A 25,970-nucleotide genomic window follows, 5' to 3' on the forward strand; every position below is an offset into this window, starting at 1 on the left:
TGATGTATACCTAACACTTGCTATCTATTGCATGATCTATAAACCATTCCTGACCGATAGGTAAGCCTACCTTTAGTAATTTTTGATGTCCAACCAACTCATTTCTTGATCCAACCAACTCATTTGAGTTGCACATTTAATTTATGGAGAAGTATGGAGAAGTAGGCCGGTTTATTATTCAAACACGAACTGAAAAAAAAAAGCATTTAAAACATTAAAGGACATAATCAAGTTTCCTCCTACCATAGCTTATAAGTCACATATCTTCATCGCTCGCATGGTCTACAACGTCTTTCTTCAGATCGTACAAACATTGACGATGATAACGAGCATCTACCACACAGGTGCGACCGGCAACAAAGAATCTGTCATTTTAACAAGATTCGTGTCTTGCTCGTTTCGCAATTTTTCTCAACAATAATGCTTCGCTGAGCATACATTTCTTCGTGTTCGCGGGAAGTCTTCTTCCCCGAATCATACTCTTGTGATTCGCAAAATTGTACAACAAACGCAGAAGCACACATTATGCATGCCATAAAGAGACAATCGACATTCCCGGTGTCGCGTCGGCTCAAGTGAGGACAAACTCCCATTCATCGCTGCCAAATGTCGCTTTTCCAGCTTGACGACCCTTGAGATGAGGAACACGCCTTGACTTTACCTAATGCTTTTCACTCACATCAGCGACGAAGATTGTTTATTCCGAGATAACCGCTGGAAAAGATTTAAATTGTCATGAAATACATTTCACAACATTTAATTTGTTTGAGCATATGCAAACATGATGATATTTGATAATATCCAATGAAGTAGAAAAGTAATCTTTCTGCATGAGAAGAAAAGTAATCTTTTTCCTATGAACCATTGATTTTTATCATGAAAACTTTTGCATTTTTTGCAACAAACTTTAAGTCAAAATTACATGATTATTCATTTACTTATTTTGTGAATACATTATGTAACACTCCGATTGAACCACATGTCTAAACTGCAATCATTGAGGCTGTTTTGGAGTGTACAATAGTTGAGTGATTGTTCAGTCTTGAGTAGTAATATTTGATCCATACAAATGCAAATGAAATATGGATAATTATTTCGACACGATTCAACTTGACAACGGATTGACCGATATTTTATTCAGGCTGTGCTTGGGTACCTACTGTGTTTCTTGAAATTGCAAGCTGGAACTTCTGACTGGGATTTAACCACCCTGGAAACTTATTTGTTGTTTTGATTGGCTTTTTTTCCGGAGAAAAGTAGTGTAGCTTGAAGTTCTAAAACTACAATAATAAGCCAGGTTATCATATTTGCATCTACCTATATTAAGTATGCGGCCAGCTCTGATGATGCTCTTCACTCAAGGAAGTCGAAAAAACACCCACTCGAAAGTAAATTTTCCTGAGCCTAGTCGGGGTTGAACATTGATCTTCGCTACCACCATTGTCTTGTTTTCGCATTCTACAGAAAGATAAAATAGCTTCCTAATTATACCTAATTATACCTAATTATTTCTATGGATCTAGTCCCATAGAAATTTCCCGGTTGTATAATCAGTATTATTGTCTTGAAGTTGCTACTTCATCTAACTAGAATCGTGCATCAGAGAATCTCCAATTTCATCAAGTTGCGAAATGTAATTGAATTTACGGTGATCCTGCTTCCAGCGGTCGTGTCATGTTTGACGCTTTCCAAATTCCTAGAGGATGTGAATTCTAGATTCACTTTTCATTTTTCTTTCAAAAGAATCATCCTAATGTAGGTAAGTGTTTGCTGGCCGAGACGACCGTGACGAAGACGTGACCAACTGTTAAGTGCAATTTAATTTGGGAGGGCGCGTAAACTCGGATGGATTGCTCCTTTCCGTCCGCCACGCTGTCACTCGGCGTTGAACAAAAGTTTTTCAGGATTTTTGGTCATTGTCATTGTTGCTCGGGCGGGCTGGGCCAAGTTGTTTCGGCTAAATTCTTCGGAACTGGATTCTGTCACGTACCAGTGAAGCGAGAGACGACGACGGGATGTGCGTGCAGGGAAACTTTCCCGAACAAGGCTTTTCAAGTATGCCTGTTTATGGTACATTACGTTGCGATGGGACCTTTCTTGATTTAGTCTGAAGGAGTATGCTGAAAAGCGAGAACATGTTGGGTTCGATTTCGGATGATTCAACGAAAGCTTATTTGGAATCAATTTATACTAAAGTCAACGTCAAATAATAAAATATGTTTTAATTGATGTATAATTTCTGTCCTCATGCAAATATTGTGTCAAAGTAAAACACATCAAAATGGTAACCTTGAAGGTTCGCTATATTTTCAAGTAAAAAGAGTGATGTCGATAGATTTTTTTATTCTACTGGGTGTACAGCATGAGTCTTCAGTAGCCTTGTGAGCAAAGGCGTAGGATTGCCGAGTTCGATTTTCGCTCCGGGCTACGATATTTTCGGGTTATTAACTTTCTCGACTCCCTGGACATAGTGTATCCATTGTACTTTCCACACAAGATACATATTCATACAATGGCTTGCATAGAAATGCTTTCAATTAATAACTGGGGATTTTTTTCCTTTTTGACTTTGACACTTTCAACTTATCGTGCAAACGATATTTAATAGTGAATTATCGAAATATCATGCTTGCATGCAAATTGGGACCTGTCCGTCAAGGTATTCGTAGGTCACCTTAGGGCGCACATTCACCTTCATTTTGGAGATCTGTGTCATCATTCTACTACCTCTTCAACGTATACCTGACGAAATGGAAACTGTACAAAATATACAGAATTTGTATGAGAGTAATTGACCTTTCCCGTCAAATGTTTTTATTCGCTATGTCGATCCTATATTTTATTTTAGGCCAACTTTCCTAATGAACCCATATTTTGTGACGCCTTTAAGTATTTATAAAATTTTTAAAAAAATCTAAAATGGCCTGTTTTTCAAAATTAGCTTAACATTTGCCCGATATTGAACGATTTTATTTATCATCAGACTAAGGCCGGAGTGGCCTGTACTGCACATAAAAGACATCTCCATTCAGCTCGGTTCATGGCTGCACTTCGCCAACCACGCAGTCTGCGGAGGGTCCGCAAGTCGTCCTCCACCTGATTGATCCACCTTGCCCGCTGTGCACCTCGCCTTCTTGTTCCCGTCGGATCGTTGTCGAGAACCATTTTTACCGGATTACTATCCGACATTCTGGCTACGTGCCCGGCCCACCGCAGTCTTCCGATTTTCGGAGTGTGAACGATGGATGGTTCTCCCAACAGCTGATGCAACTCGTGATTCATTCGCCTCCTCCACGTACCGTCCACCATCTGCACCCCACCATAGATGGTACGCAACACTTTCCTTTCGAAAACTCCCAGTGCGCGTTGGTCCTCCACGAGCATCGTCCAGGTCTCGTGTCCGTAGAGAACTACCGGTCTTATAAGCGTTTTGTAGATAGTCAGTTTGGTACGGCGGCGAACTCTATTCGATCGGAGCGTCTTGCGGAGTCCAAAGTACGTACGATTTCCAGCCACTATACGTCTCCGAATTTCTCTGCTGGTATCGCTATCGGCGGTCACCAGTGAGCCCAAGTACACGATTTCTTCAACCACCTCGATTTCGTCACCACCGATAGAAACTCGTGGTGGGTGGCTCACATTGACCTCTCTTGAGCCTCTTCCTATCATGTACTTCGTCTTCGAGGTGTTGATGACTAGTCCAATCCGTTTAGCTTCGCTTTTCAGTCTGATGTAGGCTTCCTCCATCCTCTCAAAGTTACGTGCCATGATATCAATGTCGTCGGCGAAACCAAATAACTGGACGGACTTCGTGAAAATCGTACCACTCGTGTCAATCCCTGCCCTTCGTATTACTCCCTCCAAAGCGATGTTGAATAGCAGACACGAAAGACCATCACCTTGCCGTAACCCTCTACGGGTTTCGAAGGGACTCGAGAATGCCCCTGAAACTTGAACTACGCACTAAGGGTATGCGATAACACACTTTTTCGTAACGAAACGAAACGAAACGAAATTTGAAATGTCTATGTTGATTCGAAACGAATCGAAACAAAATATAGATTTACTTCCGAGATTTCGAAACGATACGAAACCAAGGTCCATTGAATTCGAAATTTTACGAAACGAAACGAAATTTTAATTTTTTTCGGCGGAATTTTTTTGAGTTGATTTTACATTATTTATACGCAATTCTAATTTAACTTTTACGAAGCTAAATATCTGTTTTGCAACCAATAGAGCTATAATTACAGAAGAAGTAGTATGTGATAAGTTGCCGCGTTCCCGTTTATATACTATTGGCGATAAGGCGACACCCCAGCATTTTTGTCGCTTTCAAATTAATTCATTGTGGAACGAGTGGTCCTGAATTTGATCATTTTTTTATCAGTTCAGTTTTATATCAGTAAGTATGTAAAAATATAGAAATTGTTTTGTGGTTGTCCTTGTATATTTGTGTGTATATGAGGCATGCAAAAAGCCCACGACTCCGCAATGTTCCTTTCATATTGTGCAAATAGTAAAAAAATGATTAATTGTACACATCGTAGTTGCTAATCATGATTGACCGAGAAACAGCGAATATGCAGAGCTTACCAATTGAATAATCTTCTTAGGATAAAAAAAAATCTAATTATTCTCTCGGGAATCTCGAGCTCGTTCAGTAGCCGCTAGGTTGCGAAGGCCGACGGAGGTCCTTCGTAGCTTAGTTGGTTAAAGCACCAGTCTAGCGTACTGTAGGGTCATGGGTTCGAGTCCCATCGAAGGGAAAGTGGTTACCTTCAATACATTTTCCAAATCAATATCTTCCACATAACGTACATATTCTCATATGAGTTTTCATAACATTGTAAATTAACGTCCAAGTCGGGTGGTTTAATCCCCGGAAATAGGCAATTACCTTTGATTGAACTAATTATTCTTGCTTCGAAGTTTCCAATTCATTACCAATAACGATGCTGGTCACGTCCTTACAGTCATCACATTTTTGAATTTGATCACATTTGAATAGCTGCTTTACCAAACCGGTCCAAATTGAGCTGCTAGGGTTGACACTCATTATAAGAGACAGGAGAATGCTCTGCATATCCGTGAGCGCCACGGGAAAGAAATCGTTGGTTAGTTGAAAAGGAAATTCATGTGAAGTCACCTTGGTAAGCGACTAAACGAAGTTATATTGGAAAGCCGAAGACAAAAACCGTGTTTCAAATCAATCCGACGCATAATCATTGTGCTTCGTTTAATAAACTTTTACAACACGATCGATTCTGCACTACATAATTTTATGCTCTTCGATGCAGACATTATTTTTTTCATTTCGTATTCTCCCGCACTAGCTAGCATGACCAGCATCAACACGATCGATAGCACACTGATTAAAAAAAATTCTGCCCGCGAGTCAGATTTTTTCAGTTTGCGTTTCCTAGGCTAGCTCCCGTCCCGTGACCAGCAACAACACGATCGATTCTGCACTCATATTATGCAAATCTCGGGTACTTTTTCAAATCGGCGTATGTAACATTTTGATCAAGCTGAGAAAATCGGCTTGGAAGTTTTAAGATTTCATTTTTATTCCTATTTAAAAACTAAACATTTTTATTGCAAGTGAATTCACCTCAACGATACATTAAGAAAAGGTTCATCGTCACTGACTCTGAAGTCTGTCATGCGTGTGAACATTCCAGTTATTTTGACAAAAATATGTGTTACAACGTTCTGCAAAAGATAAATCACATACGTCGTTCTGATACGTCAGCATGACCGAGGTCATGCTACTTTCGTCGAAATGTTACGCTGCTCCGTATGCTGCATTGTTGATACGTCGAAATGTTGCGTCAAGTTGAAACGTTTCACGCACATGCGACAAAAAAATTGCAACACTTACAGCACGACGTAACAACATTTGCTGCAGAAAAACAACGTAAAATGTTTTTCTTTACAAAAATCAGAATTTTCAAGCAACAAGCTTAATTTTGAACTCAGTGATGAAAAAGTACAAGCAGACGCACGTTTTAAACTATTTAGTTGTTCGAAAAAACTTTTTAAAGTACATTTTTTGCTAAGTGGTGTATGTGCAATATTTTCAATAATGATGTTTCACCGTTTTGTAAAATATTGATTTACATTTTTAATAACGCATTTTCATGTAGCTTTGAAGTTATACACATTTTTAGATGAATTTGATGCCATATGCTGTTGAAAACGGGTTTGTTTACAATTTGCGACATACGCCGTTTTGAAAAAGTACCCGAGAAATAGTCAAATAATATCACAGAGTTTAAATCTTGGGGGCTGTATGTACATTTCGATGATTCGCCGAATATTGACTGTTGTGTGGAGTACCTTCAATCCTCTGAACTTTTTATTCTTACTTTTAGGTAAGATTCTAATTGTTGCTTGAACGTAAAACGTTGCATTATGTTTTCCTTAGGGCCTTCCTAACTCTTAAGCGGTGCTTACTCTTGCGCTTAAACCTGATTTGAGGCCTAAGCGGAGGTGAACAAATTGGCCTTTAATAAGAAAGAGGCGCTAAAAACTTAAAAGGGCCCTAGGAATCCACGCCACGACTTTGCCGCTTTAACAAAGTTATACTTATCTGATTTATATCCAATTAAATTTACACTCTAAGCCTGACGTCTTAAATATTGAGTCGGATCCCTTTTGTAAAACATAAGATAGAATAGTTAAAGATACTTTTCGTTTTCTTTTAGATATATTTCTAACAAAACAACGTTTCATAGAAGAAAACTAAACACGTATGTGTCGACGCATAATGGGATTATGTAGTAAGCGTTAATAGAAAAAGCTGTATAACATAAAAATGTAAAATCATAAAGCTGTTTTTAATGATTTTGTTCAGCGGCGCAGCCAAATTTTTGATAAAGTTTGGTTCAAGTTTAAATTTGTTTCAAAATTCCGCGAAATTCCGTTAAATTTCGTTAGAAGCTAGTTTTTTCTAACGAAATTTGTGTAAATTTACGAAACGAAACGAAATCAAGAAATCAGATTTCGCCATGCTCAAATTCCGCGAAATTCCGCGGAATTTCGTTTCGAACCACCTGAAACGAAATTTTTCGAAATACCGCATATGCTTACTACGCACATCACCCGATCCATCGTCGCCTTGATCAACCGTATCAGTTTATCCGGAAATACGTTTTCGTGCATTAGCTGCCATAGCTGGTCCCGATCGATTGTATCATATGCGGCTTTGAAGTCGATAAATAGAATTCGCGGCATTTCTGCAATACCTGACGTATGGCGAACACCTGGTCTGTGGTAGAGCGTTCACCCATAAATCCCGCCTGGTACTGCCCCACGAACTCTCTTGCAATTGGTGTTAGTCGACGGCATAAAATTTGGGAGAGTACATTGTAGGCGGCGTTCAGCAATGTGATTGCGCGGTAGTTGCTACAATCCAGCTTATCGCCCTTTTTGTAGATGGGACAGCCAGTGCTTCACCACCGTGTTTAAACAGCTCTCCTGGTAGTTGGTCAACTCCAGGGGCTTTGTTGTTTTTCAGCCGGCCGATCTCCTCCTGGATTTCCTGGAGATTCGGAGCCGCCACCGTTGTCTGCCATATCGCCATTCAGGTGCTCTTCGTAGTGCTGCCGCCACCTTTGGATCACCTCACGCTCGTTCGTAAGAAGGTTCCCGTTTATGTCCTTACACATATCGGGCTGTGGCACGTGGCCCTTACGTGAACGGTTCAACTTCTCATAGAACTTTCGTGCGTTATTAGCGCGGTACAGTTCCTCCGTCTCTTCACGGTCTCGATCTTCCTGCTGGCGCTTTTTCCTCCGGAAAATCGAGTTTTGTCTGTTCCGCGCCCGTTTGTATCGTGCCTCGTTCGCCCTCGTGCGGTGTTGCAGCAATCTCGCCCATACTGCATTCTTCTCCTCAACTAACTGCTCACATTCGCCGTCATACCAGTCGTTTCTCTGATCCGGAGCCACCGTGCCTAGTGCAGCGGTTGCGGTGCTTCCAATGGCGGATCGAATATCTCTCCAGCCATCTTCAAGAGATGCTGCGCCTAGCTGCTCTTCCGTTGGGAGTGCCACTTCCAGCTGCTGCGCGTAGTCTTGGGCTAGTCTATCGTCTTGTAGCCGCCCAATGTTAAGCCGCGGCGAACGACTCCGACGCGTGTTGATCACCGTCGAGAGTTTTGAGCGCAGACATACTGCGACGAGGTAGCACTGGATTCAATATTCGCACTGCGGTAAGTGCATACGTTCGTGATGTCGGAGAAGAATTTACCGTCGATTAGAACGTGGTCGATTTGGTTTTCCGTTACTTGATTATGTGATTTCCATGTGGCCTTGTGGATATTCTTGCGGGGGAAGAAAGTGCTTCGGACTACCATTCCGCGGGAGGCTGCGAAGTTTATGCATCGTTGACCGTTGTCCTTCGATACGGTATGCAGACTATCCGGTCCGATGACCGGTCTATACATTTCCTCCCTTCCTACCTGAGCGTTCATGTCACCGATGACGATTTTGACGTCCCGCAGTGGGCATCCATCGTATGTCTGCTCCAGCTGTGCATAGAACGCTTCTTTCTCCTCGTCGGATCTCCCTTCGTGTGGGCAATGCACGTTGATGATGCTATAGTTGAAGCAACGGCCTTTAATACTCAGCTTGCACATCCTTGCGTTGATTGGCTGCCACCCAACCACGCGTTGGCGCATCTTTCCCAGCACTATGAAGCCGGTTCCCAGCTCGTTGGTGGTGCCACAGCTTTGGTAGAAGGTAGCCGCTCGATGCCCGCTTTTCCACACTTTCTATCCTGTCCAGCAGATTTCCTGCAGCGCTACGACATCGAAGTTGCGGGGATGTAATTCATCGTAGATTATCCTGTCGCAACATGCGAAGCCTAGAGACTTGCAGTTCCATGTTCCAAGCTTCCAATCGTGATCCTTTATTTGTTCGGCTCTTCTCCGTAGCTAACCCAAATTCAAGGATAAATTTACAAAACGACTTATGTGATTTCGTGAACAAAACCTCAAACGTCAGTTTGTCGAATCCGATAGCTCACCCAAGCAAACCAATTTCACCGTCTGGTAGAGAAGAAGTCTTCTGCTACCTGCTCATGATATTGGTTTGCGTAAGTGTTCTTTCAGATGCGATCAAGCGATGTTTTTATTTCTATCATATACGAAAGCCCATGATCTGTGGAAGTCGGGCCTACTATAGGGCTCCAGAAGAAACTGTAGTCAAAAATGATTTACAATCACACCAAACCTACCATGTACAGAACGCTCATTAGACCTCTCTGCTCATCTACGGACATGAGACTTGAACCATGCTTGAGGAGAACTTACAAGATCTCGGGGTATTCGGTGGTGTGCAAGAGAACGGTGTGAGGCGGCGAAAGATGAACTGTGTAATACTAGATGATGAACTTCAAGAACGCATGCTATGCGGTAACCGTGATATGACAGTTGGGTTCATCACGAGTATTCATGCATCAGCTCATCGTAGCAACCTAGAAAACCTCGTCCTCTTTCAGCTTCAGTCATTCTGACAGGTAAGACGTGTTTACGCTAGTGGTCCCTTTTTCTAGCTTTATATTAGATTTCCACAATGGCGATCCTGCCAGGAGTTGCAAATTTTTATTAGTGCAGCGCTAAGAGGAACATGTTGGTTGAAAAAGGACCATTTAGAGTTTATTCATATTAAAGTTGCTAACCAGAAGAAAACCAACCAAGCCAACCGGAAGAAAACGGGATGTTCACTGCGCAGGTTAGTAGAAAAACAATTAAGCGAGTGGAAATAATAAAGTAAAAGTGTATGGCACTATAGTCACTATAGTGCATTAGACGGATCTTGAAGATCGCGCATAGCGGATCAGGTGGACCGCGCAAGGCGGGTCAAATGGACCGCGCAGAGCGGGTCAAATGGATCGCGCAGAGCGGGTCAAATGGACCGCGCAGAGCGGGTCAAACGGACCGCGCAGAGCGGGTCAAACGGACCGCGCAGAGCGGGTCAAATGGACCGCGCAGAGCGGGTCAAATGGACCGCGCAGAGCGGGTCAAATGGACCGCGCAGAGCGGGTCAAATGGACCGCGCAGAGCGGGTCAAATGGACCGCGCAGAGCGAGTCAAATGGACCGCGCAGAACGGATCAAATGGACCGCGCAGAGCGGGTCAAATGGACCGCGCAGAGCGGGTCAAATGGACCGCGCAGAGCGGGTCAAATGGACCGCGCAGAGCGGGTCAAATGGACCGCGCAGAGCGGATCAAATGGACCGCGCAGAGCGGATCAAATGGACCGCGCAGAGCGGATCAAATGGACCGCGCAGATCGAGTCAAATGCACCATCCAGAATGGTTAAAGTGGATCACGCAGAGCGAGTCAAGTGGATTGCACTGAACGAGTGAGAAGAGGCTCATAAAGTGGATACTGAATATCGCGCTAAGCTGGCCAAATCTACCACACTAACCAGGCCGAGGGGGATCGTGCTGACAGAACAGAAAGTGCAGATTTAATTAATCGTACTTCAGTGAATTTTAAAATAGCTTGAGAATAAGTTCAATGTTATGAAAAAGCAGAACGATATTATCAGTAGAACGAATATTGCAATTTTACTTAAACTAATGCTCTTGTATAGAAAATATTGGAAGAGTTGATATAATAGATAGACCAAACGAATGCTATACAAATGCTCAACAGGCTTTAAAAACTCTGGCCGAATTATTTCAAAATTTAAATTCAAGTTCAAACTTTAAAATCTGTGAATGGTTCATTGTTCAAACCATCATCCGGTAATAGCTCGATTCTCTGTAGAAGGAATGATCTATATTGGCTTAGATAAAGTGATTGATATGCTCGTTGTGTTAAAATGAGGTTCGTTGCTCAATAAAAAGTAAGTCTGGATGCAACACTTCACACAGAATGGGTGACTCACCCAAAAGTGAGTATTCTCAGATTCGTCAATATTGAAAAATAAGCTAAAAATAAGTGGAATTCATAAATACCAAATGCAATGGAAACAGATCTGAACAAAAACGAATTCGGATTTCATACTAAGAAACAAACATATATTTCAACGTTTGTGAAATAATAATTTATTGATTGACGATTAATTTTACGATCAATTGAATCTGAATTGCAGAGTATTGTAGATGGCATAGAGGTAAAATGTTAGGTTGGTTAACTAAAACTCTATTTTCGACCGCTAGGATATAAATAAACACTTAGATGTTACATTCTTCATTAGTGTCATTCGAATTGATCAATGGCACAGTATGCGATAACCATGCATTTGATCATGAAGAAGAAAGCTGGTGTGAAGATTGCAATGAAGATCTGTCGTTAGTAATCACTAACTTTGATGGCAGTCCTTCTAAACGAGAAGTTCAATGGTTGCAAATTTGATGTCAAACTGCTAAAAAAATCACACATTGATAGTTTTTATCTTGAGCCGTTCATTCACCAAGCAAATAAAATACAACAGCAAAAGCAATAGATATCACAACACTGGCGACATACAGAGCTGCTCTAGGCAATTTTCTTTGAACACGAATCGTGTTCTCGTACTTTAATTTCACATACGTTTTGATTGATTATTTGTAGAAACCATTTCTATCATAAATATCCTAATTAAGATTGATCATCCAATGGCTTTGGCTAGCACAAGCACACTATCATGGCTTTGAGCCAGAGCGTTAGTGATTAATCATAGATTTAATCATGATTAATGAATAATGGGTTATTTAATTATTATTCATTAATCATAATCATACAAAAAATACGATTCAATCATTAATCACTAATCGTTAATCATAGATTTTTGCATTTAATCATTAATCACAAATCATATTCATGATTGTTTTGAGTTTATTCATTAATCATCAATTTTAATCATTGCATACATCGCTTTTATTCATTAATCTTTAATCATAATCATACAATTTCAAAGGTAAAAAACATAATTTTGTCGAACGGTTACTTGATTATTGATCACTATGCAAATCATTTAATTTGATTATTCATTATCATTAATCATTAATCATATCGATCGTTAATCATTAATCATACACATATTGTGTCAACATTTAATCACGATCGGTAATCATTAATCATACTTCAAACGTTTTATTCATTATTCATAATCGTTAATCATTGTCAAAAATTAATTTAATCATTAATCATAATCATTATTCATTGTCAAAAATGAATAAATCATTAATCATAATCTTTAATCATAGAGTTGAATGATTTAATCATAGCAAAATTAATCATTCATTGGAAGCTTTATTCATTAACGCTCTGCTTTGAGCTACAGGTATTGAACTGGATCCCATATTGCTTACGCTGCGTATGAGTAGAAACAAGAAAAGTCATGTTATGGAACGGTTGAACGAGGCTCTCAAAAAAACAGTAAGCAAACCTACAGAAAAAGAATATTAGCCATACACAACAGCCGGAGCCTTCAAATTTAGGCACCTATTTGTAATGGAAAAAATATATGGAAACTAAAAGTGTAATATTGTTTTATTGTTCCGGTACGGAAGCGTATTGTTGAATTAATGCATTATTTAAAGTTTTTTTTTTATGTTTTTATATATATTATATATATTATATATATTATATATTATTTATATTCAATTGTTATTGCATTCTTATTCTGGAGAAGAGGGAAGATGTGTGGTACTAGATGATGAACTTCAAGAACGCATGCTATGCGGTAACCGTGATATGACAGTTGGGTTCATCACGAGTATTCATGCATCAGCTCATCGTAGCAACCTAGAAAACCTCGTCCTCTTTCAGCTTCAGTCATTCTGACAGGTAAGACGTGTTTACGCTAGTGGTCCCTTTTCCTAGCTTTATATTAGATTTCCACATGAACCACGAGCCCAACTTTACGTCGAACCCAGTATCCAGAAGGTATCAAAAGCTCGAAGGGTACGATGAGCGGGGCATGTTGCAAGAATGCCGGACATCAGCCCTGCAAAAATAGTGTTTGCTTCCGACCCGGCAGATACATGAAGGTCGAGTCATAAGCTAAATGATTGAAACTGAAATAAAATAACGACTTTCATCATCAGCATCCATGCTGATGAATTCTGAATTTAACTAACTTGAAGAGATTGCTTTCAAACAATTTTAAAAGGGTAAAATGCCCAATGGTGGACCCCCTAGTAGTGAAATTTTGCTCTTCGTGGCATAAGGAGTGGACATTTTCAAAATATTAATTTTGCGTGATATCTAATATCAAGCTCAACATCTCCTCTTCATGATACATACATGAAACACTCAAATACTCGACGTTATTCGTTTAAATCAACATTTTAAAGACTGACTGAATTCGCCCTATAGTAGACCCCCTGCGGGTGCATAATAGGAAATTGTTTCCTTATAGTCGACACTTCATTGGATTTTTATGTTCCGTTTCGGGACATTCTTCTTCCCTATTATGGACCCCCAAAATATTCCTATAATGGACACTCTCGTGTTTATTTTTTATAGAATCGTAAAAAATCTTTTAATTTTATTTTCCATAGCATTTCCAATGCATCTAATCAAATCATACGACTGTAAGGTAGGTTCTCCCGATGGAATTTCATAGCAAAATGTTTACATTGTGCTGTAATAATGCAAAATTGGCTGGAGGGTCCACTATTGGTTGGGGGTCCACTATTGGGCACATTACCCTAAGTTGTGAAGAAAAATACAATTTGTCAGAGATACAGTGGCGTTATTCCCTTGCAACTTCTGTGCAACATTCATCTGATTAACACTTGGCTTAGCGATAATATTCTGTTATAAGATTTCATTCAAATCTCACTAGACAGAAAAGCACTTGAAGAAAGTAATCTCTCAGGCGATTCTGTGCACCGTTTCGAGCCAACCATTTCTTCATTACATCGCACGTTGACGAGAGCCATCCGCTTCCTAGCAGAGAAATTGATCGCACGCTTAAGCTATGAATAGCGGCAATTTTTCTTACATTCCATCGTGATTCACTTATCGAAAACCCGATTTTGTCATCGCTTGGCCACGCGCGCGCGGCGCTACATTTGTCGGGGAAGATTTATATTTTTATTTTGTCACTCCCCCTCCTTTCTGACGTTTTAGTTTTGTTTATTGCAACGCCACGTTCTACTCCGCACACTGACTGTCAGCTTTCACGGCGACGCGATGGGCACTGGGTGAGCTGGATTGAATGTTTTCAGATTATCATGGCGTGTCTCCCTCGCATTTCGAAACCTGAATTAGCCATAAGTTACGAATAGTATGGCTATATGGCGACAGTCCCGTTAAAACAACAGGGCTGAGAATGCCTTCGTTGTGGGACAAGGATTTTTCGTTTGGTCTTTTTTATTTTGGAATACATTAATCAAGGTCGTACGTATTACTCCACTTATTACTCAACACGTACGCCCTTAATCTGGTCGTCCTTAATGGCGGACGTACGCCTTGAGGGCGTCTGTTGCGCAAACATATTGAAAATTCCTTCTTCATTTTATTTGAATTTTTTATTGCATATGAATAGAAATTGTCATTTACTGATATCGTATGAATATAACCCAAGAGATGTCATCCAAATTTCCGAATGTTGAGAGTGATTTAATAAAAGTAGGTCTTAACTTTCTAAGATTTTTTTCTACTGTATTGTATATGTGTTTAACCATTCATCAAACTTTCCTACATCGTACGGCGTACTGGACACTCATCAAACCAAATTATTCTTATCCTTTATCCTCAGTTCTGTGAAATATGCTATAGGGAGGAGATCCATTCGGGCAGCACCCCTTATTCTCGTCCGCAACGATTATAATCAGCCGCGTTCCAACCGTTATTACAATAAATGACTTATTTTTTATACGTCACTAGAAATCTACGGATGCTAACAATGTACTGGAAACTAAGTAATGCGGTTGCAATGCGCTCTAGTAATACATAAACGTGACGGGAATAGGGTGCCGCCCAAATGGTCAGATACCCTGTTTCTATCTCCTTGGCATGTGTTACATACGTAACCCTCGAATTGATTGTACTATTCTCATGTTTGTGCTAAATTACTTGCCGAGTTCGACATGTATAACAAGAATCCTCTACCCATTATTAGTCCACCCGGTTCTCGAGCTCGCATCGCACCGGTACTCAAATAAGCATCGTAACGAGTAAGATTATGATGTAGGCCCGGATTTATCACATCCTATCTGCTATTTTCTTCGACATCTCTATCAGCAAATGAAATCATTAATCAAGCTTCGGCTGCTTTCTATTTCGATCTGTCCCGATACGCTGTTGTGACGAGCAGGAACTGAGACCAATAGAAAGGAAATGCTTTCCGACAAAGGCGATTTTCCAGATCAGGCAAGCTAGAGTGACATAATACCATCAATCGTTAAAGCAAACAAATGGACCGACGCTCATAGGCAGACGGCCATAGGATTAAATGAGTGAAGGACTTCAATCGACGAAAGTTGTACTTTAAACATGCTCTTTCGGAGCGGGTCATTCTGTGTATTCCATAATAACGCTATTAATCCTACTATAGATAACTGCCTCGAATCTGCTTAAGTTCTTAGACCGAATACTAGCAATTATTTATTGAAACCAACCGGAAATCGAAAGAAGAGCATAATTCTGCATGCGGTTTGTTCAAATATGAAATAAGGTAACACTTCTCGTGGCGAAGTGAGCACTATTTGATCTAACAGCTTTTCTCGCAACGATGGGAATTGCTACTGGCCTACATAGTGGGGTGGGTAGAAATGAAGAACAGCCATGCATAACGGCCAGTATACGGAGGGGCATCTGGTACAAATTTCTTGGTAAAAAAGCGGAAATTTTTATACAACGCAAGTTAATACCAATTGCTTTCATCACTTGATTGTATCACTATAGTATACTATACTATAGTATACTATCACTACACAGATCTGTATTAAAACCTCAACAGAGTGGCCGTCTTCAGTATCTCGTACTTGACTTGACTTCGTTGATGAGTAGTCACTAGTTAAGTACGAGACATTGAAGGCAGTCTTACTTTGATCGTAATACGATTCTGTAAAATTACAATTAACTCAACTGTTTTTAAATAACTCCGGAAAGCAATGGCTGATTAGGCCAATTTTCAATAGCACAAAAATAGGAAGGATTCCGCGACGAATGCAACCTGTTGCAAGCAAATTGGATAAGGCTAAGTCCAAAAAAGTGTGTCTCACATTTTTTAATCACGTGTGTCGCCATTAATTTAAACTTAAGATAGTTCCACGCTGAGGGAGCTTATTCCACTGATGCTAGATCTCGACATGCTGGCCGAGCCACCGGAGTTTTTCGCATTCAGATTGTAGAATTTGGTCACCTTCGGGGCGGCTAGTTGGACATGATCTCCGATATTTCCGTTGTGATCCACTTGCCCACACACTCAGTTCAGCTCGGCATTTTTTCATTCTTTTTCCGAGATCCGCACAGACGAGCGCTCGGTTCCTGATTTTATGCTGACAACCCAGCTGAAAAAGTAATATGTTTGCTGCGGCAATCAAAGAAGCCGCCGCAATCATACGTACATTCAGCTGATATTTCAGCAGAAGAACTTAAATCGAGAATCGGACAGTCGAGATCGGTGAAAAAGTTTAAGTGTGCAGCTTTATCACAGAAACGTGAGCGGCAAACTGTAGCAGCATTGCTCCGAAGCCTTTGTACAGAACGCGTGTCTTGGGTGGCAATAGTTTGACGGTAGCAGTCAACGAGGCCCTCGTAACTGGTCAAAATCGGAACTACTGAATATCCGGAATCCAGATTATCGATGATGGTACGGGTACCTTGTAGCTGAATTCGATGCAGGATTGTTTCAAACGGGAAGAAAATAATCTCCGTGATCATGAGCGAAATCATCGTTGAGTACACTTCAATTACCAGACTTTGAACGGTGAAATCGCGAGTACGAGCGTTTCTATTCGAATAACGTAACCCGACGGCACATGATTCGTGTGGAAATTCCTCTAATGAAGAGCTGGTAAATATATTTGGATATTCCGAGCGATATACTCGTGTCGACTAGCGCCAATATTGGTAGCATTCGACCGTTCTGGGGAACGCTCCACGAAACCAATCGGCTTGCACCTTCACGGAACACGTCAAAGATTCCGGGCTTCTTGCTGGCGATGTCACTCTGAACCGTCTCTACTGAAGACGCCGAATAGAACGGAACAATTGTGGCTAAGCTGATGCTTTTGAGTAACAGATGCGGTCGCAAATGCTTCAGTGTGGTCTTTGAATTTACTTCCTTTGGCCAGGGTGTAAGTTTTGAAATAACATCCTCCACCGCCAGAGTCAGACCACGCACAAGGAGAACACTTCCTATACCTTCCCACAGTGTGGTCACTCCTTGTCGCTGATGGAGATGAACGATCACCGGAACCAAAGTTAGTGGGACGATGTGGTGCTTCTTCGAATTGTGCACCTGACACTGCCGTCGCAGAACCAACGGAAGCGTCAGATCTCGTTCAGAGTTTATGAACTGAAAATGTGTCGCCTCATGGGGAAATTTGAATGTCGGATGAAACCGAGGGATATTATCTAAGTGGTCTTCATCATCTTCAAGGTACCTCCCATAGACTTCCAAACCTGCCATATCCCTAGTCATTAATTACAGTCTATTAAATATACATAAAAGCGCACATTTAGCAATGAATTTGCCGAAATAAAAACTACTTGCTGTGTTTTGCAAAAGTTTTGCCTTCCACTCGGCATAAAAACACACACACACATACATGCATACACACATACAGACATCGCCTCAATTTGTCGAGCTGAGTCGATTTTCACCGGGTTATGCGCGGCCCACTACAGTTGTGGGATGTTTTTATTTATTTAATTTATTTATTTATTTATCTTCATCTTCGTTGATTGGTTTAAAACTTGTATGCTTACGTCCGTAACGTCCGGTTACGGAAAAACCTGCGACGCGTTTTACGAAGTATGTCACGTCATTGCTGTAGTTCAGCGTTCCACCAGAGTTGCTTGTACGTCCTGTTCGCGGTGTGATGGGCTCCCAAATGCTGATACAACACATAGTGCATTCCCCTCCTCCATATACCTTCTTCCATCTGCACCCCGCCATCGCTGGTGGTACGCAATATCTTCCTTTGAAAAATCCCAAGCGTGCGTGGATCCTTCCCATTCACTGTCTAGGTCTCGTGTCCGTTTGATCTGTTCGACATGACAAATACCCTAATGGCCCTTTCGGTCATACGTTCGTGCTATTCGGCAAAGTGGCATTCGGCCATATTGCTTTTGGCTGAATGAATTTCAGTCAAACGAGCCGTCGTCCTCATGTATTTCGTTGAAAAAACGTTGAAGATTGATATGGTTTGAAGGTATCCATACATATGTCCCCAACTAGTGACCGAAGCCAGTTCCGGGTGCCTAAAACTAACCAACAAGGTTCAAAAATGGTTCAATGGCAAAACTAATGTTTTTTTTATAGATCTGGTTTGAAAAGTCTAAATGCACGGTCAACTAAGAGCTTTAGTATTCTGATATCTGCATATAGAGTCCCAAAACCGGTTCCAGCTTACCTAAAACTGGGCATCATGCTTCCAAACTTGTTCAGAGGCATCGCGAATAAGTTTTCACAACGATACGGTTGATTTTGGTATGAATAACGAACAAAACAATGTCTTGAATGGACATCAGACAGACCTCACTTGGATTGTGTATAAATCCGGAACCGTTTTAAACTATGATAGTTTCTGGTTTACGCCTGAACAAATCGGCCTCACATTGAATACGTTAGAGTAAAAACATCATCAACATTTGGTTGCATAAAGCTATGTCCATTTAGAATCCGGAATCATTTATTGTATTGCAGCGGCACGGAAAGTGACCGCTGCAAGAATTCTTTTACAGCAGTTTGTCTACCTAGGCGCCCACTTGCTGTGGTATAAATTTCACGATGTTTCGTTCAGCGAGTCAAAAATTATTCCAGATAGAAGCCGAAAGGAGAGGAAAAAAATCTGCACACTCACGTTGATAATCCTGTTCATCGACGATGGAACCTACGTCACAATGGATTTCGGACAGCTTCCTAGCCAAAAATTCTACATGGCGACGACACGAGGAGTAGTTCCTGCGAAGTTTAAGTTTGCTTTTTGGACAGACTTGCAAAAAAAAACAGATGATTTTGGCAAGGGATATGCAGCTGTGGAGCAAAGACCTAAGTGTTTGTGACGAATAAGACGATGGACTCGAAGCTGTACAAGGAGGAATGTCTCAAAAACCGCGGTCTACCTTCCATAAGGCCCATAAAGGTCCCTTGAAATTTTGGCCAGATTTGGCTAGTTGCCACTACAGCCGGGAAGTCATCCAGTGGTACCGCGATAATAACGAAGATTTCATCGATAAAATATATCCACGCAACTGCCCACAAATAAATCCACGCAACTACCCACAGCTCCGGCCCATCGAGACATTTTGGGCAGTAATGAAGCGAAAGCTTAAGAAAAGTGGGAAATAACTCGGGGCGTGACACAGATGACCAAAATGTGGAACAAATGTGCCAAGGAAGTTGACTTTGGAGGTGTGCAACTTTTGATTAGAGGAAAAAAAAGAAGAAGGTGCAAATTTTCACTAGAAACAAAAAGAAATGATTTGTATCATAATTCTTTCCTTAAAGTACAGTAAATTACCTCTGTTTTCATGTATTAACCTTATTTGTACGTCAATCCGTTACCGAGATACAGATGATTTTATTATTCCGGATTCCAAATGGACATAGCTTTAGGGGACGCAAAGGTTAACATCGCTTTGGAGATGGTAATTCTGAGGGCCCACTGCGGGACTTCAAAATCATCGACATGAACGCACAGGTAGGAAGGGAGGAAATGTATAGACCGGTCATCGGACCGGATAGTCTGCACACAGTATCGAATGATAATGGCCAACGATGCATAAACTTCGGAGCCTCCCGCGGAATGGTAGTCCGAAGCTCCTCCTTTCCCCGCAAAAATATCCACAAGGTCACATGGAGATCACCTAACCAAGAAACGGAAAACCAAATCGACCATGTTCTAATCGACGGTAAATTCTTCTCCGACATCACGAACATACGCACTTACCGCAGTGCGAATATTGAATCCGACCACTACCTCGTTGCAGTATGCCTGCGCTCAAAACTCTCGACGGTGTACAACACGCGTCGAAGTCGGACGCCGCGGCCTAACATTGGGCGGCTACAAGACGGTAGACTAGCCCAAGGATACGCTCAGCAGCTGAAAGTGGCACTCCCAACGGAAGAGCAGCTAGGCGCAGCGTCTCTGGAGATGGCTGGAGAGATATTCGATCCGCCATTGGTAGCACCGCATCCGCTACACTTGGCACGGTGCCGCCGGATCAGAGAAACGACTGGTGGTATGACGGTGAATGTGAGCAGTTAGTGGAAGAGAATAATGCAGCATGGACGAGATTGCTGCAACACCGCACGAGAGCGAACGATACACGATATAAACGGGTGCGGAACAGACAAAACTCAATTTTCCGGAGGAAATAGCGCCAGCAGGAAGAACGAGACCGTGAAGAAACGGAGCAACTTTACCGCGTTAAAAACACACGAAAGTTCTATGAGAAGTTAAACCGTTCACGTAAGGGTCACGTGCCACAGCCTGATATGTGTAAGGACATAAACGGAAACCTTCTTACGAACGAGCCTGAGGTGTTCCAAAGGTGGGGACAGCACTACGAAAGAAAAACCTGATTGGCGATGTGAAAGGCGAAAATGGCGTTATGGTGATGAACCTGGGAGAACGCGCGCAGGACATAACTTTACCGGCTCCGGATCTCCAGGAAATCCAGGAGGAGATTGGCCTGCTGAATAACAACTATGCCGCTAGGGTTGACCAACTAACAGGAGAGCTATTTATTTAACCTTCCTAGTGCATTGGGGTCTATTTTGGCCCAGAGATGATTTAAAAACGTTGTAGCTTTGTAGTCAAATGAGATAGGACGTTGAAATTTTCTGACTTTTCCTAACTTTTGGAAATGAAAATTTTGGGGTGATAACCAGCTTTCAGCGACCTCTAGGAACGCCACAACAAAAAAAGTGACACATTGTGCATTAGCGGGTCAAAAATGACCCCAAATTGAATTCGCTCCCAAAAATTCATTTTCGAACTGATTCTCAATCTTTTGGAACCAAATTGAAGGTATGGAATCCGCGGATGTCGTTACGGACAGATTTTTGCAATTTGGCCATTCTGGTTCCCAGGAATCGATTTTGAAGGAACATAGATTCTTAGGCCAATTTTTGGCGTGATCTCTTGCCTTTCGAAGGGTGATTTTGGAAATGCTCATAAATTTGCGTAGCAATAATCCCAATAGAATGTAGCCATTGTCCATTTCCATGGATCAATACAATTCCTGATTATTTCACGGTCCAGTGTCCCTCCGGGAGACCCGGAACATCCGTAGAAGTGGTCAATTCATTGAACTCATCCTAGAAGAGCGCGGTTTTTTCCAAAGCTTTTCATTATCGAACGCTGAGTAACAAATGATTATAGTCACCCATTTTGGTGGACCTGGGTGGCCACCGGAGGTCCTCCGGAAGATCCGGAACATCCGTAAAAATAATCAATTTATGAAACTTATCATAGAAGAGCGCGGTTTTTTTTCCAAAGCTTTTTATTATCGAACTAAGAGTAACAAATGATTATGGTGACCCATTGTGATGGACCTGAGTGGCCACCGGAGTTCCTCCAGAAGATCCGGAACATCCGTAAAAATGGTCAATTCATGGAACTTATCCTAGAAGTGCGCGTTTTTTTCACAAAGCTTTTCATTATCGTACTTTGAATAACAAGTGATTGTGGTGACCTATTTTGGTGGACCTGGGTGGCCACCGGAGGTCCTCCGGAAGATCCGGAACTTCCGTAAAATGGTCATTTCATGAAACTTATCATAGAAGAGCGCGGTTTTTTCCAAAGCTTTTCATTATCGAACTACGAGTAACAAATGATTGTGGTGACCCATTTTGATGCACCTGGGTGGTCACCGAAGGTCCTCCAGAAGATCCGGAACGTCCGTAAAAATGGTCAATTTCATAAAACTTATCATAGAAGAGCACGTTTTTTTTCCAAAGCTTTTTATTATCGAACTAAGAGTAACAAATGATTATGGTGACCCATTGTGATGGACCTGAGTGGCCACCGGAGTTCCTCCAGAAGATCCGGAACATCCGTAAAAATGGTCAATTCATGGAACTTATCCTAGAAGTTCGCGTTTTTTTCACAAAGCTTTTCATTATCGTACTTTGAATAACAAATGATTGTGGTGACCCATTTTGATGGACCTGTGTGGTCACCGAAGGTCCTCCAGAAGATCCGGAACGTCCGTAAAAATGGTCAATTTATGAATTACATCATAGAAGAGTGCGGGTTTTTCCAATGCTTTTCCTTATAGTAACTTGAGTAACAAATGATTGTGGGGACCTATTTTGATGGACCTGGGTGGCCACCGGAGGTCCTCCAGAAGATCCGGAACGTCCGTAAAAATGGTCAATTTATGAAACTTATCATAGAAGAGCGCGGTTTTTTTTTCAAAGCTTTTTATTATCGAACTACGAGTAACAAATGATTTTGGTGACCCATTGTGATGGACCTGAGTGGCCACCGGAGTTCCTCCAGTAGATCCGGAACATCCGTGAAAGTGATCAATTCATAAAACTCACCATACAATAGCTGAATCACCGAACGCTGAGTAATACATGATTATGATGACCCTTTTTGAAGGCCCTGGGTAACTCATCATGGAAGAGTGCAATTTTTACAAAGCTACTCTGAGTAACAAAAGAACGTGGTGACACATTCAAATGTACTTGAGTGGCCACCAGAGGTCCTTTCTAAGATCCGGAACATCCGTAGAAATGTTCATTCTATGCAACCCACCATAGAAGGCTTTTCCAAAGCTTTTCATTAACATTCTCTGAGTTATAGAAAATTATCGTTACCCATTCTTATGGACCTGAGCGGTCACTCCTTTATGAATAATGCCCACAATATTCCTAAAAGCTGCAAACTAACGAATCTCGAATCATAGGAGCATGGTTTTACAAAAAATCTATTATCGCAATCTGAGTTAGACATTTTTGTCGTGACCCTCAGTTATGGACTTGAATGGTCAGTGAAGGCCCTCTCGTGATCCATATACATGACTTAAGTGATCACTGGATGTCCTCCTAAAGTTCCTACGGATTGGTCGACACTTGAAACTTATCCTACTAGAACACGATCTTTTGAAAGTGTTTGTTATTCTACTTATTGATCATCTCATGAAGGTTGTTGTGATGCTTTCTGCGGGGGCCCCCTTTCCCGTGCGGTAAGATTCGCGACTACAAAGCAAGATCATGCTGAGGGTGACGGGGTTCGAGTCCCTGTTAATAAAAATTTAAAATTATAAGATAGGTTTTTTATGATCCATCATCTTGCAAGACATTTTTGGCCAAAAGTAGTCAAAAGATTCAACCAAAGTAAATTTTTATTTTAAGTCAAACTTTAATGAGTCGATGATTTATGACTAAATATCGATTCATGGAAGCAAATTTAACCATACTTGAAAATATTTTCTGGGTTAATGTGATCGTCCTTTCAAAAAAAAATTAGTGTCACCATATTTTTTATAAATTGACTATAATTACAGATTTTTTGATCTTGCGGAGCTTCATTGGTGACTACACACGTTCCTGAGAATAGGTTACAACGATCATAATGACTCAGGATACGAAAATAGGAAAACTATGACAACAGTTTCATGAATTGACCGATTTTACGGATGATCTGAATGTACTTGAAGACATACAATGGGCAATCCATGCGAATTGGTTACGATCATTTGTTTCTAAAATTAGGAAAATAAAAAGGTTTAGAAGAATCGTGTGTTTCATCATCTCTTATATGGCGTGTTTTTCTAAGGTGGGTTTTATGAATTGATCACTTTTACGTGTGATACGGATCTTCCGGAGGGCCTTTGGTTGCTACTCACATCCGTGAGAAAAGTTTACGGCAATAATTTCATGTTCAGAGTACGACAAGGAAATTTAAAAAATAGGCTCTTCTAGTATGTATTACATCAATTAACCACTTAAACCGATGTTCCGTATCTTCCGTAAGACCTCCGATAGTTACTTTGGTAAATAAGAACGGGTCACGACATTCCTTCGTGTCTTGCTCAGAGTTCGATAATAGAAAAAAAAAATTTACATACTCTTTTCTGGGATGATTTTTTTTAAATTGATAACTTTTGTGGTTGCTCCGAATCTTCTGGAAGACCTCGCTGACTGTTCAAAAATTGACCACTTTATGGGATATTTTATTATTCAGAGTACGACAATGAAGAGCTAGGAAGGAACTGTGCTCTTTTATGATGAGTTTCATGAATTGACCTCTTTTACGGACCTCTTTTACGGATATACTGGAGGACCTCCGGTGGCCGCTCAGATCTATCACACGGGGTCACCATAACCATTTGTGTGATTGATTCGCACTCTATACAATCCGCCCAGTCCGTTGTTGGGGGCTATAGTGCGATCCTCTCGTTTAATAAACAACTTGCACTCGCTTGACTGTGGATATACAACAGTAAAGCACATGTGGATATTGGACAAATCAAGCATCCGAAAGATATTCAATTTGCAAAAAAAGAGCTAACCGCGGTGGAGGTTGGTACTCAGATTCTGATGGCTTTTACGCAAACGTGACCTTTAAGCGGTCTTGTTGTGTAGGGGTTATCACGCCTATCTAGAGAGTAGGAGGTTGAGGGTTCGAGTCCCTCCAAGACACGTGGATTCTTTTACGCAAATTTCATATCAATTTGTCCATTTCTAAACATGTGAGGTGCATATGCACAGCCAAGATATTTAACAAAAAATGGTTTTCGTACGACTGAGTTGCCGAATAATATGCAATTAATCATAATCGTTTGTTACTCAGCGTTTGAAAATGAAAAGATTCGAAAAAAACGCACTCTTCTATGATAAGTTTGATGAATTGACCACTGATCTTCTGGGGGAGCTCCGGTAGCCACTCAGATCCATCAAAATGAGTCACCACAATAATTTGTTATTCAACTTTCGATAATGAAAAGCTTTGTAAAAAACCGCGCTATTATATGATAAGTTTCGTAATTGTCAATTTTTACGGACGCTCCGGATCTTCTGAAGGAACTCCGGTGGCCGTTCTGGTCTATCAAAATGACCAGCGTTCGACAATAAAAAAACGCAATTTTCTAGCATGATTTTCATGAATTAATTAATTCTACGGACGATCCGGATCTTCTGGAGCACCTCCGGTGGCCACCCAGTTCCACAAAAATAGGTCAAAATCCGCGCCCTTCTATGATAAGTTTCATAAATTGACCACTTTTACGGACGTTCCGGATCTTCTGAAGGACCTTCGGTAGCCACACAGGTCGTTCAGAATGGGTCACCACAATCATTTGTTACTCAAAGTTCGATAATGAAAAGCTTTGGAAAAAACCGCGCTCTTCTATGATGTGTTTGATAATTGACTTTTACGGACGTTCCGGATCTACTGGAAGACCTCCGGTGGCCACTTAGATCCATCAAATTAGGTCACCACAATCATTTGTTACTCAAAGATCGATAATGAAAAGCTTTATAAAAAACCGCGCTCCTTTATGATAAGTTTCATGAATTGACCATTTTTACGGACGTTCCGGATCTTCCTGAGGACCTCCGGTGGCCACCCAGGTCCACGAAAATGGGTCACCACAATCATTTGTTTCTCAAAGTACTATAAGGAAATGCTTTGGAAAAAACCGCGCTCTTCTATGATAAGTTTTATGAAATGACCATTTTTACGGGTGTTCCGGATCTTCCGGAGGACCTCCGGTGGCCACCCAGTTCCTTCAAAATGGGTCACCACAATCATTTGTTACTCAAATTACGATAATCAAATGCTTTGTGAAAACTGCACTCTTCTAGGATGAGTTCAATGAATTGATC

At 41.1% G+C, this 25,970-nt stretch overlaps 1 protein-coding gene and 1 pseudogene across 6 annotated transcripts in view; one reads left to right on the plus strand and one right to left on the minus strand.

Moving 5' to 3' along the window:
* LOC134211614 (calsyntenin-1) overlaps nt 1-25,970 on the plus strand; it is a 325,311-nt gene that overhangs the window by 177,531 nt on the left and 121,810 nt on the right. The gene's annotated exons all lie outside the window — the stretch shown is intronic.
* Nucleotides 16,215-17,603, minus strand: LOC134215861 (mitochondrial outer membrane protein SLC25A46-like; annotated as a pseudogene).

Source organism: Armigeres subalbatus, chromosome 2 (assembly GCF_024139115.2).
Source record: "Armigeres subalbatus isolate Guangzhou_Male chromosome 2, GZ_Asu_2, whole genome shotgun sequence".
NCBI classification, from domain to species: domain Eukaryota; kingdom Metazoa; phylum Arthropoda; class Insecta; order Diptera; family Culicidae; genus Armigeres; species Armigeres subalbatus.